Source organism: Pelodiscus sinensis, chromosome 22, assembly GCF_049634645.1.
Source record: "Pelodiscus sinensis isolate JC-2024 chromosome 22, ASM4963464v1, whole genome shotgun sequence".
Lineage (NCBI taxonomy): Eukaryota > Metazoa > Chordata > Testudines > Trionychidae > Pelodiscus > Pelodiscus sinensis.
Window position 1 is genome coordinate 7266484 of NC_134732.1, and position 19230 is coordinate 7285713.

General features: G+C 50.1%; 1 long non-coding RNA gene across 1 annotated transcript; it reads right to left on the reverse strand.

Annotated features, from left to right (window-relative positions):
* Positions 1-1280: 1280 nt before the first annotated feature.
* Positions 1281-15907, reverse strand: LOC142819315 (uncharacterized). The gene is made up of 3 exons (XR_012897168.1): positions 15617-15907; positions 14339-14612; positions 1281-2458 (listed from the first exon to the last, which is right to left on the reverse strand). It is a non-coding gene; the product is annotated as an uncharacterized LOC142819315 (long non-coding RNA).
* Between the last annotated feature and the right edge of the window lie 3323 nt (positions 15908-19230).

Here is a 19230-nt window from a genome sequence, read left to right on the forward strand (position 1 = left end):
GCTAATGACTCCCCAGAATGCAGTATTCCAAATGCTTTACCCTGCCCCACTCTCTGATGTGAAATCATTTGCATACATAGCCCAGAATAGCACAAACTTTCTCTATTTTTTTTTTTGCATTGCTCACAACACTGGTATTTCTGCATTTCTCCACTGCTCCCCTCCAAGGATTATTGCATTCATCTTTGTGATATCCTGGTCAGGTTGGGTAACTATCACCAGTTCCCTTTTACAGTAGGGGAAACTGAGGCACCGTGCTATCAGCTGAATTGCCTAGGAGCAGGCAGCTGTTCAACAGTGAAAGTGGGACTAGAATCCAGGAGTCCTGGCTTCGCCTGGCCTGTGCAGTTCCCTCACTAGCTGAAGTTGCATGAGGCTATGGTAGAGAGCACAGGCATCGTAATGCTCCTTAATGTCTCATGGGAAAGTGGGACTGGAATTTTTTTCTAAAGGAAGGTGTCACAGGGGGCGATGAGAAAACTGGACCATGCACAGTAGGAGGCGTCCCACATCTGCAGCAACAGGTGCGGGTTCCTTTCTGCTTTTTAACATTCCAGCTCTGCTCATAGCTCAGTAATGAACTGAAACTGGATCTTAAGCCTAACTCCCAGCCAGACTTTGGGAACGGCCTGGTTCTCTCTAATCTCTGTGTGCCCATAGATGCCCTGTACCCTGCGTCCTCTGGCTGATGAGTGGCCACCAGGAATGAGCGTCTCTCTCTGCCTTTCTCCTGTGTTTTGTGCAGGGCACATGTTGTTAGGGCCTGTGTCATAGACACAGGGAAACAGGTCAGCATGGAAGGACACGTCACTGGACTTGGCCAGCTGGTGGAAAATGCCCATCTCTGGTGGGCAAATGTGCCAGGTGTCTCACGCACTGTAGCAACCAAGACCTGAGCTAGGGCTGCACGCAAATGGGCACACAGCTTCATCCCCATTTTTTGGATGAGGAAACTGAGGCATGGAGCACACTTGGCTTGGGTGTCTCCATTTTTGAGATCCCAGCATTTTAATCTTGCTGGTGTGGGCAGCCATGATGAAGGGCAACTGTCTTAGCACCAAGGCTGAATAAAGCACTTTCCCATATGGTGGCACCAGGACAGCCATGTGTTCCCTAAGGAGCTTACCAGCAACAGCGCAAGGGAAGGTTCGGCCTACCCTGCGAGTGCCAGAGTGAACCACCCCTTTGTTCTGGAGACAGCAGCATCCATTCCCTGGGCAGCACTTAGACTCAGGGAGTAAAACAACAGGGGACACACCGAAGTGCATTGCAGGAGGTGGAAGGTTGTTTTTACTGATGGGTCTGCAGGAAGAAAACTTTGGGGTCTTATAAAATCATAGAATCCTAGGGCTGGAAGAGACTTCAGGAGTCATCAAGTCCAGCCCCCCACTGGCCCATAAAAGGGGCTTTCTCTTAGGAAGTGTTCTTTGGAGGGGACTGTTTGGGAGGGAGAGCTGGAGAGGAAGGAATTTAAAAAGTCAGCCACTGACTCCAGTAAACAGATTGCTCCTGCCAGGTGGTCCGAAGGAGCATACCAGGTAGGAGCTGGGGTTCCCAGCTGCATGTATTGCTCTTGTGTTTTTATAAGCAGGCTCTTATATGGGGTTTTGATATCTTCTTTCAGGTAGAGCTACAACAGGGTCTTTTTGTCCTGGGTAAATGGTTGTGATTCATGCTCAGGGAAGCACGCTAAGCTCTCTGCTAGGCTCACAAAACAGGCCTCTTCCTATCTGATTTCTTGTCTGTCAGCAAAGGCAAAAAAAAAAAAAAATCCCTCCAAACTATTAATCAAATTCTAGTCAGTGGGCTGACTGGCATGACTGCAAAATAAAATAAAGAGCCAGATCTGGGAGAAGGATTTTTAGTCAGGGTGAACCTGGCTGGTCGGCTCACCTGGAAACCATGAATGCCTTTGCCCGGTCCCTCACAACACAAAGGAAGCTAATGATGTTGCTGCTGGCACAACACTCCTTCTTCCCAAGGTACTGCTGTGAAGTGGATTGTTCCAGCTCTCAGGAGAAGGGAACCCTGCCAAGAGTACCCGTGTCTCAACTCTTATTGTTCTCAGTACAATGCACTTGGACTTGAGTCTCTATTCCCCGCAGAGATGATGAAATCCACACATTGACCCATTTCTTTTCAGGTCTCATGATTTCTTTCTTCTTCTCCAGCAACTCCAGTAAATGGTGTGAAACAGCCAGCCGGCCACTCTCGGTAATGCTATCAAGAGGTGTCAGATCAGTCCTGGGAAATTTCAACAAATCGGCCAGAGATTCTGTGGTGGAAATAGCGCGACTAAATGGCAGAGAAATCTAAAATTGGGACAATTCTTTTGCATTTTTCCATCCATACACAATAAATTGCTAGAGATGGGCCCGAACCAACATCCTGGATCTAAATGCCCCTGCACTCTGGGGAAGTTCAGAGGATAATCTGGTGTCCATGTGGTAGGATGTGCCTGCGGGAAACGCAAAAAGAAACCCTGCCAAAGACAGATCATCACTGGAGAACACAACATGAACCAGCTGATCCCTATTTGCAAATAAGAGAGGGACATACCAGTGAAGAATGGAAGCCTCCTAACAAGACTCCTCTACAAGGGAACACTGCACAGATGGGGGAAGGAGACTGAGTTTAGTAGCCAGTCACATCTCTGCAGCAGACCAAACTAAAAGGCACTCAGGCACCATGGGAGAGAGCAGTGTAAATGCCTAGAAAAGCAGTAGATAGATCTGAAGAACAGACAGCTCAAAAGCTTCTCTCACCAGCAGAAGGTGGTCAAATAAAAGACATCAGCTCACCCACCTTGTCTCTAGCACACTCTAGGACCAACATGGCTGCAAATGAGCAGCTAGCTAAATCTATAGCACCCTGCACATTTTGGGAAGTCAGATTTGATCTTTAATCCTATTCCAACTGCTACAAGAGAAATCCCTGGTAAACAGAGCTGTCTTTAAGTCAGGTGTGTGTGACCTTTGCATGGCATGATGTTGTGTATGCTCTTGTTCAGAGGTGGCCGTGTGTTCCTATGTGTGTGCGTGAGCACGTGCAAGTCTGTGTTGGTGTGTGCACCTGTTGTCCTATGTCAGTGGTCACCAATCAGTAGATCGGGGTCTACTGGTAGATCTTGGAGCCTCTGACAGGTGATCCTGACTAGTTTGGCCACGAGGCTATTGGGGGCACTTCAGCTGCCCCTCCCTCCACTGTTGTGAATCTCCTGCTTTCTGCCTTGAAGCTGGCCCCTCAGGAGTCTCCTGCTTTCTGTGCAGGGCAGGGGAAGGAGAAGAGGGGTGCTGAAGCCAAGGTGCCCCCTTCTCCTGCTTTGTATCCTATCTCCACAGAGCAGAGAACGGGACTTGAGCAGGGGAGAGTTTGCTGGCTGCTTTTTGGGAGTGGTGCAGGGCCAGGACAGGGGTGAACCTGCCTTAGTCCCACCTCACCACCACCTAGGAGCTACTTGAGGTAAACAGAGCCCAGCTGGAGCCCACAACCCTATCCCAGTCATGAACCCCCTTCTGCAACCCAACCTGCTGCCCCAGCCTGGTGAAAGTGAGTGAGAATGGGGGAGGGAGGGAGGATGGAGTGAGCAGGGGCGGGGCCTCAGAGGAGGGGCACGAAGGAGGCGGGGTAAAGATATTTGGCTTTGAGGTACATCTTGGATTGCATTTGAATTCAAAAAGTGATCTCATACTTAAAAAGATTGGAGACCCCTGTGCTATGTGGATATACATCTGGCTTGTGTGACTGCATATCTCTGCTTGGGATGTGTGAGGATCAGCGTGCAGAGAGGTGTGGGATTACGTAGGTGTCTGTACAGGTGTGTGACCTGTGAGCTGACGCAGTGTTTCGTGTCTGTGTGCGTATGAGAGAAACCTGGGGCCAGAGCCCAGCTGCTGCAAATCAACATCATTCTGCTAGTTTCAAATGGAGCTATGCTGAGTCACACCAGCTGAGAGGCTGGACCGTGTGTTTACAAGAGCCCACGCAATTCCATTTGGAATCAGTGGAGTGGAAGGCAGCTTGTATGTGCTGCTAACCCTGGAGGTTAGGGGGCTGCTGTTGAGGAAGCTTAGACTTGAAACGCTGGATCAGCGAAGCAGAGGATGCCTTGTACATAAGAAAAAGCCAGCTGGAAGCAGCCTGATTTTAAAAAGGAGCATGGAAAAATCTCACTGCCATTATTTCTTATCAATGGGATGCTTCTGTACCTGTGGCCAAAAGAATGGTTTTAAGTACAGATGGGCTCAAACGGGGAACCTCTCATCCACCCCTTTCCCTTGGGGCTGGTTTGGATTTCACCGAAGTTCATCTCCAGTGGCAGTTACAGCAGAGGGAGGCTGGGTTTGGATGCTGAGGCTGCCCTCTCTCAGGGACAACCCCAGGAGAAATGGGAAGGGAAATCAGTCTGAGCATGTAAGGAACCTCTTTCAGCCCCCTCTTCCCCCTCCCCCCCGAATCTAGAAGCAGACACGCAAGCCATTGGTAAGAGCAGTGTAACAATGACAGGATGACAATGACAAGATGACAGATCTCTGCCCCTGTTTGCTAGTGCTCAACTTTCATCTGGCACTTGGGTCTTCTCCCCCAAGCAAAAAAATTTTTGGCCACCAACTCTGCCCCACAAAAAAACCAAAAACAACAACACCAGGAAAATTCTGTTGAAGGGGAAAAAAAGTGTGTGTGTGTGTGTGGGGGGGGGGGGGGGAAGGACTCCAAGACTTAAGCCAAAAAAAATTAAAATAAAACAGCATGTCCCCTTTATGAGTGAGTGCATGGATAGGAACAGGGGAGCTTCCCCTAGGTCTTTTGGCCAGCAGCCATTTTGTGGAACCAGGTAAGCATGGGGGCTGGGGTCAGAGGCTTGGGGATGTTGGGAATCGGGGGGGTTCGGGCTGGGGGGGAAGCCGGGCGCTGAGTGTCTGTAGGGTTGCCAGTTGCCTGGCATTTTTGCCTCCTGGCTGGGAGAAAAATCAGAAAATACCGGACATCTCAGGTATCCGGTATTTTCTGATTTTTTTTTTTTTACTGGACAGGAGGCGAAAATACCGGACTGTCTGGGTGGATACCGGACACCTGGCGACACTAGGCAGGAAGGGGGCGTCCTACCTGGGATTTCCACACGATGTAGGCGGAGGAGTGGCTGATGGCGGGGGTCCAGGCTGCGGGTCTGGCGGAGCGGAGCTTCTGCTTGGAATGGAGAGTCTCTTGGAGGAAGTAGCAGCTGCTGGGGAGGAGCAGGAGACAGGGCCGGCCAGCAGGCTCCGCGGCCGGGCGCACATGGTGCCAGTGCTGGCTGTGCATAGAGTTGCCAGGTGTCCGGTTTCCTAGCGGACAGGCCGGTGTTTGTGCCCTCCGTCCAGCAGAAAAATTCAGAAAATACTGGACACGTGCAATGTCCGGTACTTTCTGAATTTCCGGCTGAGTGCTGGTCGGAAGCCAGGTGGGGGTGGGAGAGCGACTGGGCCGTGGGCTGTGATTGGCACTCGGAGCCCTGTGGTTGTGTGCAAGGGCGGGGCGGGGCGGGAGCACTGGTTGATACTTCTAGCCACTCCCCCCACCCAGCTTCTGCACACAACCAGAGGCTCCCAGGGCCAATCGCAGCCCCGCCTCCCAGCTGGGAGCCTCTATTTGCATGCAGAAGCCGAGTGGGGAGAGTGGCTCCCAGTCAGTCCCCTCGCCCCCACCCTTGCCCAGCTTCTACTAGCAACTAGAGGGAGTGCCTGCTGGGTGCACCGCCTGTTGGACTCCGGCTGCAGCCAGTGACTGTACCCTCCCCCCGCCAGCTCTGCTTCCCGCCCCCTTCCTCCAGCCCCCCACCCTCGCTTCCAGCCTCCTCTTCCTCTGGCCCTCCCTCCTCCCATCCAGCCCCACTCCCGGCCTCCGATCCCCCCCAGCTCTGCTTCCTGCCCCCCTTCCTCCCAGCCCCCCTTCCTCTCGGCCAGCCCTGCGGCCCCCGACCCCTGTTCCTCCAGCCCCGCCTTCGGCCTCCCTTCCTCCTGGCCAGCCCCGCAGCCCCCCCGCCTCTCTTCCTTCTGGCCGGTTCCTCCCCCACCGCCCACGATCAAGTGTGTCTAGTATTTGGGGGGGGGGGGGTCTACCTGGTAACCTCAGCTGCGCAGCTGGGGCATCTTCCGTGGCCTTTTAAAATCAGTGGGGTGGGGCTAGGTGTTGCCGGGGGCGGCGCTAGCTGCTTACCTGAAATTCTGCCCATGGCAAAATGCGGCCCCAAGTACCTGCCTGATTTACTGGTGCCTAAAGCTGGCCCTGGGGGCAGGACTTTGGAAAAGAGGCCGGGCAAGGCCTTAGTGGGGTGTTTGGATTTGTACTATTGGACAGTTGGCGACCCTATGCTCCAAGCCTCTCTTCTACACCCCTCTCTAGACAAGCCATTGGTCTGGCATTAGGCCATACAGTCCTGCTTCTCTAGGTTTACCACCCCACCCCCACATTCTGTATAGACACAGTCGTTCATGGTTTGGTCTGACATGGGGGGCGGGGGATGCCATTCGGAAGAGCTATCTGGGCTACCCCGCCACCATGACCTCACATGCATCGTGCTCTTAAGGAGGCTAGACACTGTACCCCTCCACTGGGAAGGCACCTAAACCAATGCCCACTGATCTTGATACAGCAGGAAAAGGGTCTGACCCCACACATGCCTGACAGCAATAACAGGGCTCATCCTCTGGAGGGCTAAAAGAAGCACAGCCCTTTTGGCTGGCAGAGACATGAAGCATGAACATTTCTCTTGACTGGAAACCGGGGTTGCTATTGGTTCTTTTTCTGGCAACATCTTTCACTGGATTCCTACCACCTCTGCATTGCATCCCTCAGCAACACTTTCTAGTGTGACTCATGTTTGGAAAAAATACCTTGCATGTTGTGAAAGAAGCTTGCCAAGGAACACAAGCTCGTTTGGGGGCTTCCAAGAAAAGTGTTACAGAGAGAGGGAGCTGCTTCTGCTATCCCTGCAAAGTTTCTTGAGAGCGTTGGTGACATGCTGCACTGAAGTCTATGGGAGTTTTCCAATTGACGTCGAGAGGGCCAGCGGTTCATCCCACATGTGCAAGGGACGGCTTTGGGGCCCTATTACAGCATTGTAATTCTTGGCAGGGACCGTGCAACAGGCTGTCACTGAGATTAGCAGGAATGTTCCTTCTAATCTTTTCCATCCATCTGAGCAACAAATGTTGTTGTGTCCACCAGAGTGTGACTGTGCACCACCAGGAGAAATGCAAACCCGGCTGTGGGCACTGCTAATCACCCGGGGGGCACTGGAATCTCTTCTGGGCCGCAGGGATGGTGCTATAGTTCTTCTCCTGCCACAAGAGAGCTGATTTCTGCTCAGAATTATTCCAATCAGCACCCCAACTGAGATAAGGCCCCCATTGGGCTAGACTAGCGAGTGGGCTGCGTGAGTGGCCTCCTTCACCTCAATGAGCTGCAAGATTGTTGTAATCAAGATAGTCTCCTAGACTAGGGTAATTTTGCTAGCTGCTAGAATTTGCAGGGTGCGCCAGTTGAATGGTAGCAGCACTTTGGTTGGCTAGTGCAATCAGCACGCACCCTACTCCCCAGGCCCTTGCTCTGTAAGTGTGTGTGTCGCTTTAGTAATACCGGTAGGAAAAAGCTACATGGATGGAAACCAGAGAAATCTGGAAACCCTTTATGTGGGCAAATGGAAAATAAAATGCCCCACGGGCCACCCGTGGAATCACGATGGGCTGCAGGTTGCCCACCACTCTATGGGTATGTCTACACTACAACGTTAATTCGAACTAACTTAGTTCGAATTACTTAATTCGAACTAAGCTAATTCGAACTAACGGATCTAGACTAAAAATCTAGTTCAAATTAGCGTTTTGCTAATTCGAACTAGCATGTCCACATTAAGTGGACCCTGAACCAGGCTTAAGGATGGCCGGAAGCAGTGCCAGCAGGGCATCAGAGGAGGACTTAGAGCGTGGAGATGTTGTCTCAGGCTAGCCGAGGGCTGCGCTTAAAGGGTCCCGACCCCCACCCCAGACAGACAGTTCTCAGGGGTGCCCCACTTGCAAAGCAGTCCTGGCTTGGAGTGCCCGGAGTACCCACACTGGGCACATCACAGCACTCGGCCATCAGACCGGCTGCACTTGCCGCAGGCTGCCATCTGGGGAGAGGGGGCAATCGGGGGGCTGCAGGAGAGGTTCCACCCCAAAAGCCCGCAGATGGCGATCAGCTAAACCCTGAGCATATGGGCAAGACTCACCAGCCAGACACCCAGAAAGTTCTCGATAGTAACTACTATCATCCCTCCATTGACCTATTTACCACGGATAATGAATGGTCAATTAATTACCAAGATCATGTTATCTCATCAAACCATCCCCTTCATAAACCCATCTAGTTTAATCTTGAAGCCAGATAGATCTTTTGCCTCCACTACTTCCTTTGGAAGGCCGTTCCAGAACCTCACTCCTCTAATGGTTAGAAACCTTCATCTAATTTCAAGTCTAAACTTCCTACTAGCCAGCTTATAATAGAATGTTACTGATCGGCAAACCCATTCACGAACTTTTGACAGGTCTGCAGTATTAAAAAAGGTTGGGAACCACTGCTGTAGAGGGCTGTCTGCTAGACCAACTTGGTTGGTTTTGCTTAGTTGCATGTGCCACCACGTGAATGGCTTGACAATACTAAAGCTATTTCAGTGCAGACCCTGAGTCCTGCACCCTGACGGGATCATAGCACCTCTCACAAATCAGAAGGAAGCACAGAGATCAGAACCTCTGGAGAAGGATTTGTGGAAATATTTACAGTTGCCTCCACTCACCAAGTATAACAAGCCCATCTGGGAAGAGAAAGGCCCATGGGGAGCTGGAGGTGGTAAAGACACATGCCTGGCTTCTAATCAAAGCCTTTGCCAGGGTGCAGCACGTGCCATGTTATTGTCCCAGCAATGGGAGAGCAGGGATAGGGCATAGCCTAGAATCTGATGTCCCAAGCACCAGTTCTAATCTTGCTGTCACATTCCATTTCAGGGAGATGTGAGGGTATGTTTACACTACCACCCTAGTTCGAATTAGAGTGGTTAATGTAGTCAATTGAAGTTGCAAATGAAGCCCGGGATTTAAATATCCCGGGCTTCATTTGCATCTTGCCGGGTGCCACCATTTTAAAATCCCCGGTAGTTTGGACTCCGTGCGGCTACACGCGGCACGGAATAGGTAGTTCGAATTAGGCTTTCTAATTCGAACTACCGTTACTCCTCGTTCCACTTCGATTGACTACATTAACCACCCTAGTTCGAACTAGAGTGGTAGTGTAGACATAAACTGAGAGGGGTATGGTCAGTGCACGCCCGGAGCCTGCTGGCCACCCCTGTCTCCTCCCCTGCTCCTCTCTGGCGGTCGCTAAGCAGCCGGTGCCACCCATGGCAATGCCCAGCCCCACACCACTGATTTTAAAGGGCTGCGGGAGTGTGGCGGGGGAGGGACTGGCAGGGAGGAAGGTGGGCAGGAGGCACGGCTGGCAGGGGGCCGCGGGGCTGGCCAGGAGGAAGGGGGGCTAGAGGCAAGGCTTCCGGGGCAGGAGTTGGGGGCTGTGGGGCTGGGCGGGAGGAAGGGGGGGAGGAAGCAGAGCTGGCGGGGATCAGAGGCTGGGGAGGCTGGACGGGAGGGGGGGGCCAGAGGAAGGGAGGTGGGAAGCAGAGCTGGCGGGGGAGGGTGCAGCCACTGGCCACAGCCAGAGTCCAACAGGCTGCGCTCCCAGCATGCACTCCCTCTAGTTGCTAGTAGCAGCCGGGCGGAGATGGGGGCGGGGGCGGGGGGGAGTGGCTGGGAGCCACTCTCCCCACCTGGCTTCTGCACCAACCAGAGGCTCCCAGCTGGGAGGCGGGGCCACGATTGGCACTGGGAGCCTCTGGTTGTGTGCAGAAGCTGGCTGGGGGGAGTGGCTGGGAGTCTCCACCAGTGCTCCTGCCCTGCCCCGCCCCGCCCCACCCCGCCCCGCCCCGCCTTTGCACGTGTCCACAGGGCTCCCAGCGCCAATTGCAGCCTGCCTCCCAATTGCTCCTCCCCATCCGTACCCCCGCCCCCGCCCGGCTTCCATCCGGCGCCAAGCCAGAAATTCAGAAAATACTGGACATTGCACGTGTCCGATATTTTCTGAATTTTTCTTTTGGACAGAGGGCACAAATACCAGCCTGTCCGGTAGAAAACCGGACACCTGGCAACTCTATGCACAGCCAGCACTGGCACCATGTGCGCCTGGCCACGGAGCCTGCTGGACGGCCCTGTCTCCTGAGTCCTGCTCCTCCTCGGCGGCTGCTACCTCCTCCAAGAGTCTCTCCATTCCAAGCAGAGGTTCCGCTCCGCCAGACCCTCAGCCTGGACCCAGTCATCAGCCACCCCTCCACCTACATCGTGTGGAAATCCCAGGTAGGACGCCCCGCTCCTGCGTAGGGTTGCCAGGTGTCCGGTATCCACCCGGACAGTTCGATATTTTCGCCTCCTGTCCGGTAAAAAAATTCACTTGAGATGTCCAGTATTTTCTGATTGTTTTTCCCCCTGGCCAGGAGGTGAAAATGCCAAGCACCTGGCAACCCTACAAACATTCAGCGCCCAGCCTCCCCCCCAGTCCGAACCCCCCCGACTCCCAACCCCTCCAACACCCATGCACACCTGGTTCTACAAAATGGCTGCCGGCCAAAAGACTTAGAGGAAGCCCCCCTGTTCCTATCCATGCACTCACTCTTAAAGGCTTAAAGAGGACATGCTGTTTTAATGCTGTTTTATTTTTTATTTTAATTTTTTTTGGCTTAAGTCTTGGAGTCCTTTTTTTTTTTTCTCAACAAGTTTGGTCTCCCCCCTCCCCCTTTTTTCCCCTTCAACAGAATTTTTTTCTTGTGTGGTTGGGTGGTTTTTTTGGGGAGGGCCGGGGTGGTGAGCAAAAAACCAGGAGCCGGCCCTGCCTGCCCCCCACTCATTGTCCACACTCTCCCCTCTCTCCCCTGCCATTGGTCGCTCTTTCCCACTCTCACTCACTTTCACCAGGCTGGGCCAAGGGGTTGCGGTAGTGGAGGGGGTGAGGGCTCTGGGAGGGAGTGGGGGTGCGGGATGGGGCTTAGGGCTGGTATAGAGGATTGAGGTGTGAGCTCTCAGAAGCGAGCTGCAGGGGCAGCAAGGTGGCTTCAGGTGCTGCCTCTGCTTGCTGGCACCACCCCTGTTACCACTGGCCTTCGTTCCTGGCCAATGGGAGTCAGCACACAGTCTGGCCACCCCTGCATCTAGCCACCAAACGTGCCAGTCATTTCCTGGAGCCGCTCCGAGCGAGGGGAGATAGAAAGCCAGTACCCACCCCACTGCACCGCTGCATTTTAGCAGCTGAAAATCTCACCGATTGGCATCAGAAGCCTCTCTGAGATGGAACTCAATTCCAATCACCCAGGAGGGTTGGCAGCCATATCTGAGCCCTACGGCCTGTGCTGATCAGGGCAATTGCTTTGTTTTCTGTAAATTTCCAAGTTTTTGTTTGAATCAATAAACTGTGACGTGAGGGCAAGGACCTAGGCAACATCTAGGCCTGGTGTTTAATCCTTGTTAGGTAGGGGAAAGAAGTCAGCAGCTGTGCAAGCCATCTAAGTATTTCTTGTGAAAGGAGAAAATATTCAAAATTAGAGAATTTTTTTTTTTTTTTACTTGCTGAAAAATGAATTTATTTCACTGAAAAAATGGCCAGGTTTGCGAGTGTTTTAAAAAGTGAACCCCCTTTCCAGTGGAAAAAGGGATAATTTCTGAGCAGCCAGAAATTAATTCACGGTGTGAAATTTTTTTGTAGGTTTTCATTGTGGAAAGATAGCTGTTGGTTTTAACCAAAAAATTACACTCCAAGATCACAGAACAGCCAGACGGAACTTTTGCAGCTGAACAGCATTTAGGTAATGTTTTGATTTTAAAATATATATATATATATATATATATTGAGATATAACAGGAAGATTCACCCATCTCTGTTTCTTGAATGCTCCACCATCCATCCTGGACCTTCACACTGGATATGGAATACTGGGAGCTGGCTAATTTTTAGCAGCATTTTGCTTGTATTTCCATGTTGACTCAACTCCAGGCTGGTTGGGATGAGGAAGAATGCTCAGCATTCTATCACTATCCCTGCAAAGTGCTTAAGCACATGAGCAGTGGGGATATTCATATGCTTAAAGCTAAGCATGTGCTTAAGTGCTTTGCGGGACCAGAGTCCAGGTGCTCAGCACGCACGCATGCACACACACACGTGCGCGTACGCGTTTCCCGGAAGCTTTAAAAACAAAACTTTCTTAAGAGAAAGTTAAAAATATAACATTCCCCAAAGAGCCTTCTGTGAAAACCACCACTGAGTCCCCCAATTCCCTGCTCCTTTCTGTGAAGGGGCAGTAAAAGATCCTAGTACCTCTCGGATCTCCCACAGCAAAACCTAAAATAGAATAATAACAATAATAATAATAAAATAGCTGCAAAGTGAAAAGCTCCAAGTCTGGCAGATCTGATAAGCAAGAACTAGTTCCCCCTTCCGGGCATTGATGTGCAAATAGTGTCTGAGATTTACAGGCTGTGTTGAGTTGCGCTGTTTCCCCCAGAATCTCTCAGAGTCATAATAAGAAAAGCTGAAGGGAACTCTGTAGGGAGCATAGCATTTACACAGCCCATTGTGTAGCTGCCCTGTATTAGCAAATTACATTTGAGACACGCTTTCAAGCCACCAGTCCCTTTCAAAACAGGACTTTGAAAGCCAAGGCTCCTCTGGCTCTCTGGACTGAAGTGAGAGACTTCAGTGCCTTTGAGGAAATGGTTTATAAAATATATATATTTAAAAAGAGAGAGAAAATAAAAGGATAAAGACTATTCAATCATCTTTTTTCCCCTCTTTCTTTATTTACTAAAGAACCTCCAGGGCTAATGGCATTTTTTTGACCGCTGGGAGCAGAGAGTGATTGAAGTCTGAAATATGAAAGGTTTTTCTTGTTTTTTTAAACAAGTTTGGATCACTCGAGTTAACTCTCAGTTTGAGTTCAAAGCAGAAGTGAAACCAGAAAAATAAAAACAGATTTATGTTAGGGTGGGGGTGGGGGTGTGGGGGGGAGTAGCTTTCTCACCTGGATGAAATATCTGAGATTCTGAAAAAAAATCATCCTGAATTTCAGGGCCATCCTTACCCACATGCAGAATATGCAACTGTGTAGGGCACCTGAAAATTTGGGGAATCCCTGGGTTTTAATGTCCTTCTACCTACCTCTTCCTATGCCTGTGCTGTGGCTCTACTTCTTCTGAAGAGGATCTAGTTAACTTAAAAGTGAAAAAGCTGCCAGACCTATTATAAGAACATGGAACCTCTGCAAGAGCCAGTCAAGTGGTAGCAAAGTCATTTAACAGGCATTTGCTAACCCCAGATCTGTACTGTCAGTTTCTCAATTTATTGTACCCCAGACTAACACGGCTACATTTCTATCAATTTATTGTGTTAGTCTACAGGGCCTTAGTTTAAAATTTACTTTAGAAATAATTAGTGTGTTGCTGAAGATTATAATATCAAAACTCTAAAATATCATCACCCTCCCAACTGCTGTTGGATAGAGGGTGTCATGATTATGAGGGTTAGCCAGCAGCCAGGGGATTAAGGGGTTAACTACACCTAGCCAGGTGGAGTGACCAATAGGAATGTAGGTGGGACTTTTCAAACTGGGACAAAGGAATTTGGGTTTTTTTCCTTTCTCCCTTTTGTCTCAGAGAGTTCTCTGCAGCTACAGAGAGGGACAAGCATGTCTCTCTCTCTCTCCAAGACACCATTCTTCATTTTCTGTAAGTAGGGTAAAGTTTAGGCAGTTTTGTTAGGTTTTATTGTTTTAAGGATTGGGTATGGGATCTGAGATCTGGCACTGCTTAAAAGATGTTTTGGCTTTTCTTTGTAACTAAGTTCTAGGCCCATGGAGTTTCTCCATGAGTATATTTTGTTACCTTCCTCTTTAGTCATTATACTTGCAACCAGAATATTGTTGTAATAATAAAAGTTCTTTCTTTTCTTTTATTAACCTGGCAGTGGTTAATGGTGTGCCCTGATTTTTGTTTTAGGGGTAAGATTTCCCAAATGATCTTTCCCCTGGTTTCTTTATCAACATTTGGGTGGTGCCAGCGGAAGTTTTATTCCCAAGATCTAGGTTTTTAAGATTCTGGGGGGAGTTTGATACCAAAGCCTGGTAGATAAGGCTTTGGGGTACACTTGCTGGCCCCCACTTCTGCATTTATCATGCCAGAGTGGGGAAGGAGCCATGACATGGTGGCAGCGGTGGGATTGTTGGGTGGGGTACCTGAGGTGTCCGGCTGCCTGGCTTTCTCCAGCGCAACTTGGGCCTCTAGTTCTGCTCGCTTCGTCCCTGCTGCGATCTCTGCCAGTTTCACCTCCTGTTGTATACGCTCGGTCTCTCGTTGTGCACGCCTGTCCTCGGTCTCTCGTTGTGCACGCCTGTCCTCGGTCTCTCGTTGTGCACGCCTGTCCTCGGTCTCTCGTTGTGCACGCCTGTCTTTGGCCTCACGTTGTGCACGCCTGTCTTTGGCCTCACGTTGTGCACGCCTGTCCTCCAGCTGTAAGAAAAACTCCATCTCCTTGTCAGTTAGAGGCCTGCTGGTCCTTATGGCATAATCGCACACAGAAGGCACAGGTGGGGGGGAGGGAGAGCGGCAGCTGGCTGCTCCTGCCTCTTCAAGATCCCTTCCCCCAGGGCTCACAGAGGTATGCTCTTGTTTCCCCTCTCTGGGGTTGGAATCTTTCCTGGTGCTTAACATCATGCCTGGCTCTGAGGCTGTTTCTGCCTCAGGGTGTTGCTTAGGAAGGGTTGGGTTCTCTAGGGTTACCTTGCCTGATTGCAAGAGCATGTACTGGGTTCCTTCCCTGCCCTAGTCTAGCCTAGCTATCCAGTTGTCCCGAAAGCTAACAAAAAAAAACAAACTGTTTGGGTAGGTCTGTGTCTGGCTAAAGGTCTGCCTCTCCCTGAGGCAGCCCAGAAACAAAAGGAAAAACAAAAGGAAAAACTGCAAAGCTTGCAACTCAAAAGAAAACTTGTGCCCTTTTAAAAATCCTGGGTTCTCCAAATAATCCCACTGCTATGCCACCATGTCATGGCTCCTTCCCCACTCTGGCATGATAAATGCAGAAGTGGGGGCCAGCAAGTGTACCCCAAAGCCTTATCTACCAGGCTTTGGTATCAAACTCCCCCCAAAATCTTAAAAACCTAGATCTTGGGAATAAAACTTCCGCTGGCACCACCCAAATGTTGATAAAGAAACCAGGGGAAAGATCATTTGGGAAATCTTACCCCTAAAACAAAAATCAGGGCCACACCATTAACCACTGCCAGGTTAATGAAAGAAAAGAAAGAACTTTTATTATTACAACAATATTCTGGTTGCAAGTATAGTGACTAAAGAGGAAGGTAACAAAATATACTCATGGAGAAACTCCATGGGCCTAGAACTTAGTTACAAAGAAAAGCCAAAACATCTTTTAAGCAGTGCCAGATCTCAGATCCCATACCCAATCCTTAAAACAATAAAACCTAACAAAACTACCTAAACTTTACCCTACTTACAGAAAATGAAGAATGGTGTCTTGGAGAGAGAGAGAGAGAGACATGCTTGTCCCTCTCTGTAGCTGCAGAGAACTCTCTGAGACAAAAGGGAGAAAGGAAAAAAACCCAAATTCCTTTGTCCCAGTTTGAAAAGTCCCACCTACATTCCTATTGGTCACTCCACCTGGCTAGGTGTAGTTAACCCCTTAATCCCCTGGCTGCTGGCTAACCCTCATAATCATGACAGAGGGTATCAATTTAATTGTATTGCATAGGGCCCCATTAATCTTAAAAATGGCCCTGCTAAATTTGGATGATCAGTCACAATCTCAAACTTCCACCAACTGACAAGCAAAAAGTCCAAAAAATTTTTTAGAAAAGCACTTTAGGTCAATTGATCCATTTTGGCTCAATAATTGGTTCAATAATAACTTAAACATTTCTTTTAGCTTGTCATCTTTTCTTTTACATTCTTTAAAAAATATAATGTTCTTTCATTTGAAACTGAGTTGTTTTGAACTAAAAAACCTGGGATTTTTAATTTGAAAAAATGAGTATGGTTTGTTTAGACACTTTCAAAATAAGATTTAAAAAATCACACATGCCCCAACTGGTTCTTTTCCAGACCTCGTCCTGAAACACTAGGAATGGATGGGAAATATGAGGCTGAAAGAGAGTAAGAGAAGCAGTTTTGGGACGGGGTTAGGGTTGTAATGGGAACGGCATCTGTATGTAGTATGGCGTCTTCAGTCCTGTTTGAGGCTTGTAAGCTGAGATTTTGGCTATGGACCTGATCCAAAGCCTTTTGAAGACCCTAGGACTCTTTCTCGTGATTTCAGTGGACTTTGGATAAGGCCCCGTCTTAGTCTCTTCTTTTAAAGGGAGGTAGTTACAATTTCAACTGAAGGGTTAGAACAATGGCTTTGAGGCCTTCTGTAGTTCTTGAATTTTAATGAGTGTGTGGAGCTTAGGAGATATTGAGTTTGTCAGGTGGCACTGGAGGTATCACCAAACCAGACTTTCTCATGAAATTCCTCTTAGTTCCAAGTCATGACAACAGTTTCCTGAGAACAGTTTTTCCTGTGGCTTTTTTTGGTGCTTGTGCTTAAACTGCTGAAGTGTGGCAGCATAAGGAAAGGAGTGAACAAGAAAGTTAATCAAACTGTTTCCACCCTCAGAATGGCTCTGGTGTTTAGGTTTGGCCTGAGTTTTGGGTGATATTCTGTGTGATCAGTGACTTCGGCTTGATAGGAGTTGGTTTGTCAGCAGATTAAAGAGAGGCGCTCACCCCTGGGGAAAGGAAGAAGAGTCTGTTAGAACATGGTACCTTGAAGGAAGTCACTTTGGTGTCCTTTGCCATATGTGAAACGGGGCAATGATGTTTCTACCATAGGCAAACCCCCAGTCCATACAGATTTAGGATCCCCATGCTGTGATGTTGCACCACCTGTTTTATGGAAATATGTTTTTAAATATGAATATGCCTAACTCAGATATACTTTATGCTAAATGTGGCATGTAACCTACAATTGGGAAGCTCGTAATCCACTGAATGTGTGCATTCTATTTGTGAGCACATATCATTCCTGTATTTGAAGCTAGAAATATGAAATGTAGTGAAGGCCATTAGCAGTACTCAAGGAACTTAATGGCCTGATACTCAAAACACTGATCTGTGGACAGGGGCACCGACAGCCTCTGCAGAAAGACCCCTTTGAATTACCAGGTCCCAGGGCAACTGTCCCTCATCCATTGATCTATCTGTGAATAGTCTTGTTTTTCCTGTAAGTCTGGAATATGGTTAATCCTGCAAAGACTTAAAAAAAACCCACACATTGTCCTACAGCACCTTAGGGTGCATCTACACTGCACTGTTATTTTGAGATAACAATGTGAATATCTACACAGCCATTCCATTATTTCGAAATAATTTTGAAATAATGTACGTTTTATTCCAAAATCTGTAAACCTCCTTTTGGGAGGACTAAGCTATTTTGGAATAAGCATATTCAAAAGAAGGTGCGTGTAGATGCTCCACTTCTGCTATTTCAAAATAGCCCCTCACCAGGGTCATACTAAGTTATTCCTCCTCAGTCCCTCCTGGGGCTCTAAATTGAGATAATAAGTCTACATTAGGGAAGCCTGCCTCGGACTAATTTTGAGGCTTCCCTGAAGTGTAGACCTGCTATTTCAAAATAAGCTATTTCAGAATAACTATTCCAGAATAGCTGATTTCAAAATAAGCGTGCAGTATAGACGTACTCTTAGGGTATGTCTACACTACAGCGCTAATTCGAACTAAGCTAATTCGAATTAGCGCAGCTAGACTTAAAAACTAGTTCGAATTAGCGTTTTGCTAATTCAAACTAGCGCGTACACACTGATTGGACACAAGGGCGCATTTAAGGGCAGCTGAAACCGGTTCTGGCAGGGCATCAGGTCAGTAGTTGCTTTGTGTGGCTGCTGTCTGAGGCTATCTGAGGCTCGTGCTTAAATGGACCCCCCTGGACAGCCGGTTCTCAGCTTTTCCTGCTTGCTTGCCTACCTCGCCGAGGGACAGCAAAGCGTTGACCTCTGTGCCCGTGTGTGTCGGTGCTTCCCTTCGGGGACGCCGCTACAGGTGGCAACATGGAGCCAGAGCTCCCCCTGCACTTTCTGGTGCGGTTTCTGGACTTGCTGCTGCAAGCATGCCAGCTATGGGTGGAGGCTGCCGTGCACCACCTGGTGCACGTCAGCTTCCTGCCTCTCCGCCTGGCCACCCTGGGGGCCATGGTGCAGATGTGGTGGTGCCCGGGCACCGGCGTGCCCCGCCGCATCTGGCGTCTGGACTCCAGCAGCGACTGGTGGGACCGCATCGTCCTGGAGAGCTGGGGAGACCAACAGTGGACCCAGAACTTATGAATGAAGAGGGACACCTTCCTGGAGCTCTGCAAGTGGCTCGCCCCTGCTCTGCGCAGAAGGGACACTTGCATGAGGCCCGCCATCCCCCTCCAGAAGCGTGTGGCCATCGCCCTCTGGAAGCTCTCCATGCCGGACAGCTACCGATCCGTCGGGAACCAGTTCGGCGTGGGGAGATCCACCGTCGGAGCGGTGCTCATGCAGGTACGGCATTCACTGGCCACTGGACCGGGGGCGACGGGGGGCTGCAAGGAGGGGATGGGCCGCCCCAGGGAAAACAGGGCTTGGGGGGGAAGGAGGCAAAAGTGCCCTGCACCGGAGGGGCCGGTCTCTGCTGGCCGTACTACACTCCGCCCAGGGGGAGTTGCTTCCGGGAGTGGGTGCTGATAGTCCTCCTGGTTCCTGGCATGCCTGCTGGCCCGGGCGCGAGTGGCTCTTGCACGGGGGGTGGTGCGCCCTGCAGTCCCAGGTGCTGCGGCCGTGGTGAAACAAGAGCAGCGGTCAGTTCTCCCTGGGGACAAGGTGGGTGAAACCCAGCCCCCCTCTGCAAGGCCAGGGCCCCTGCATGACACCCAGCTGCTGCTCCGTGGTGGGCAAGGCCCAGGCGCACGGTCCCTGGGCTCCCTCTCCCCCCCCACCTCTCTGTACACATAAGGGGAGCATAATGGTACTCACAAGTGGAGGCCTCCCCAGCCTCGGACTACACAGGAGACGTGGTCAGTGGGGTGCATCGGGGG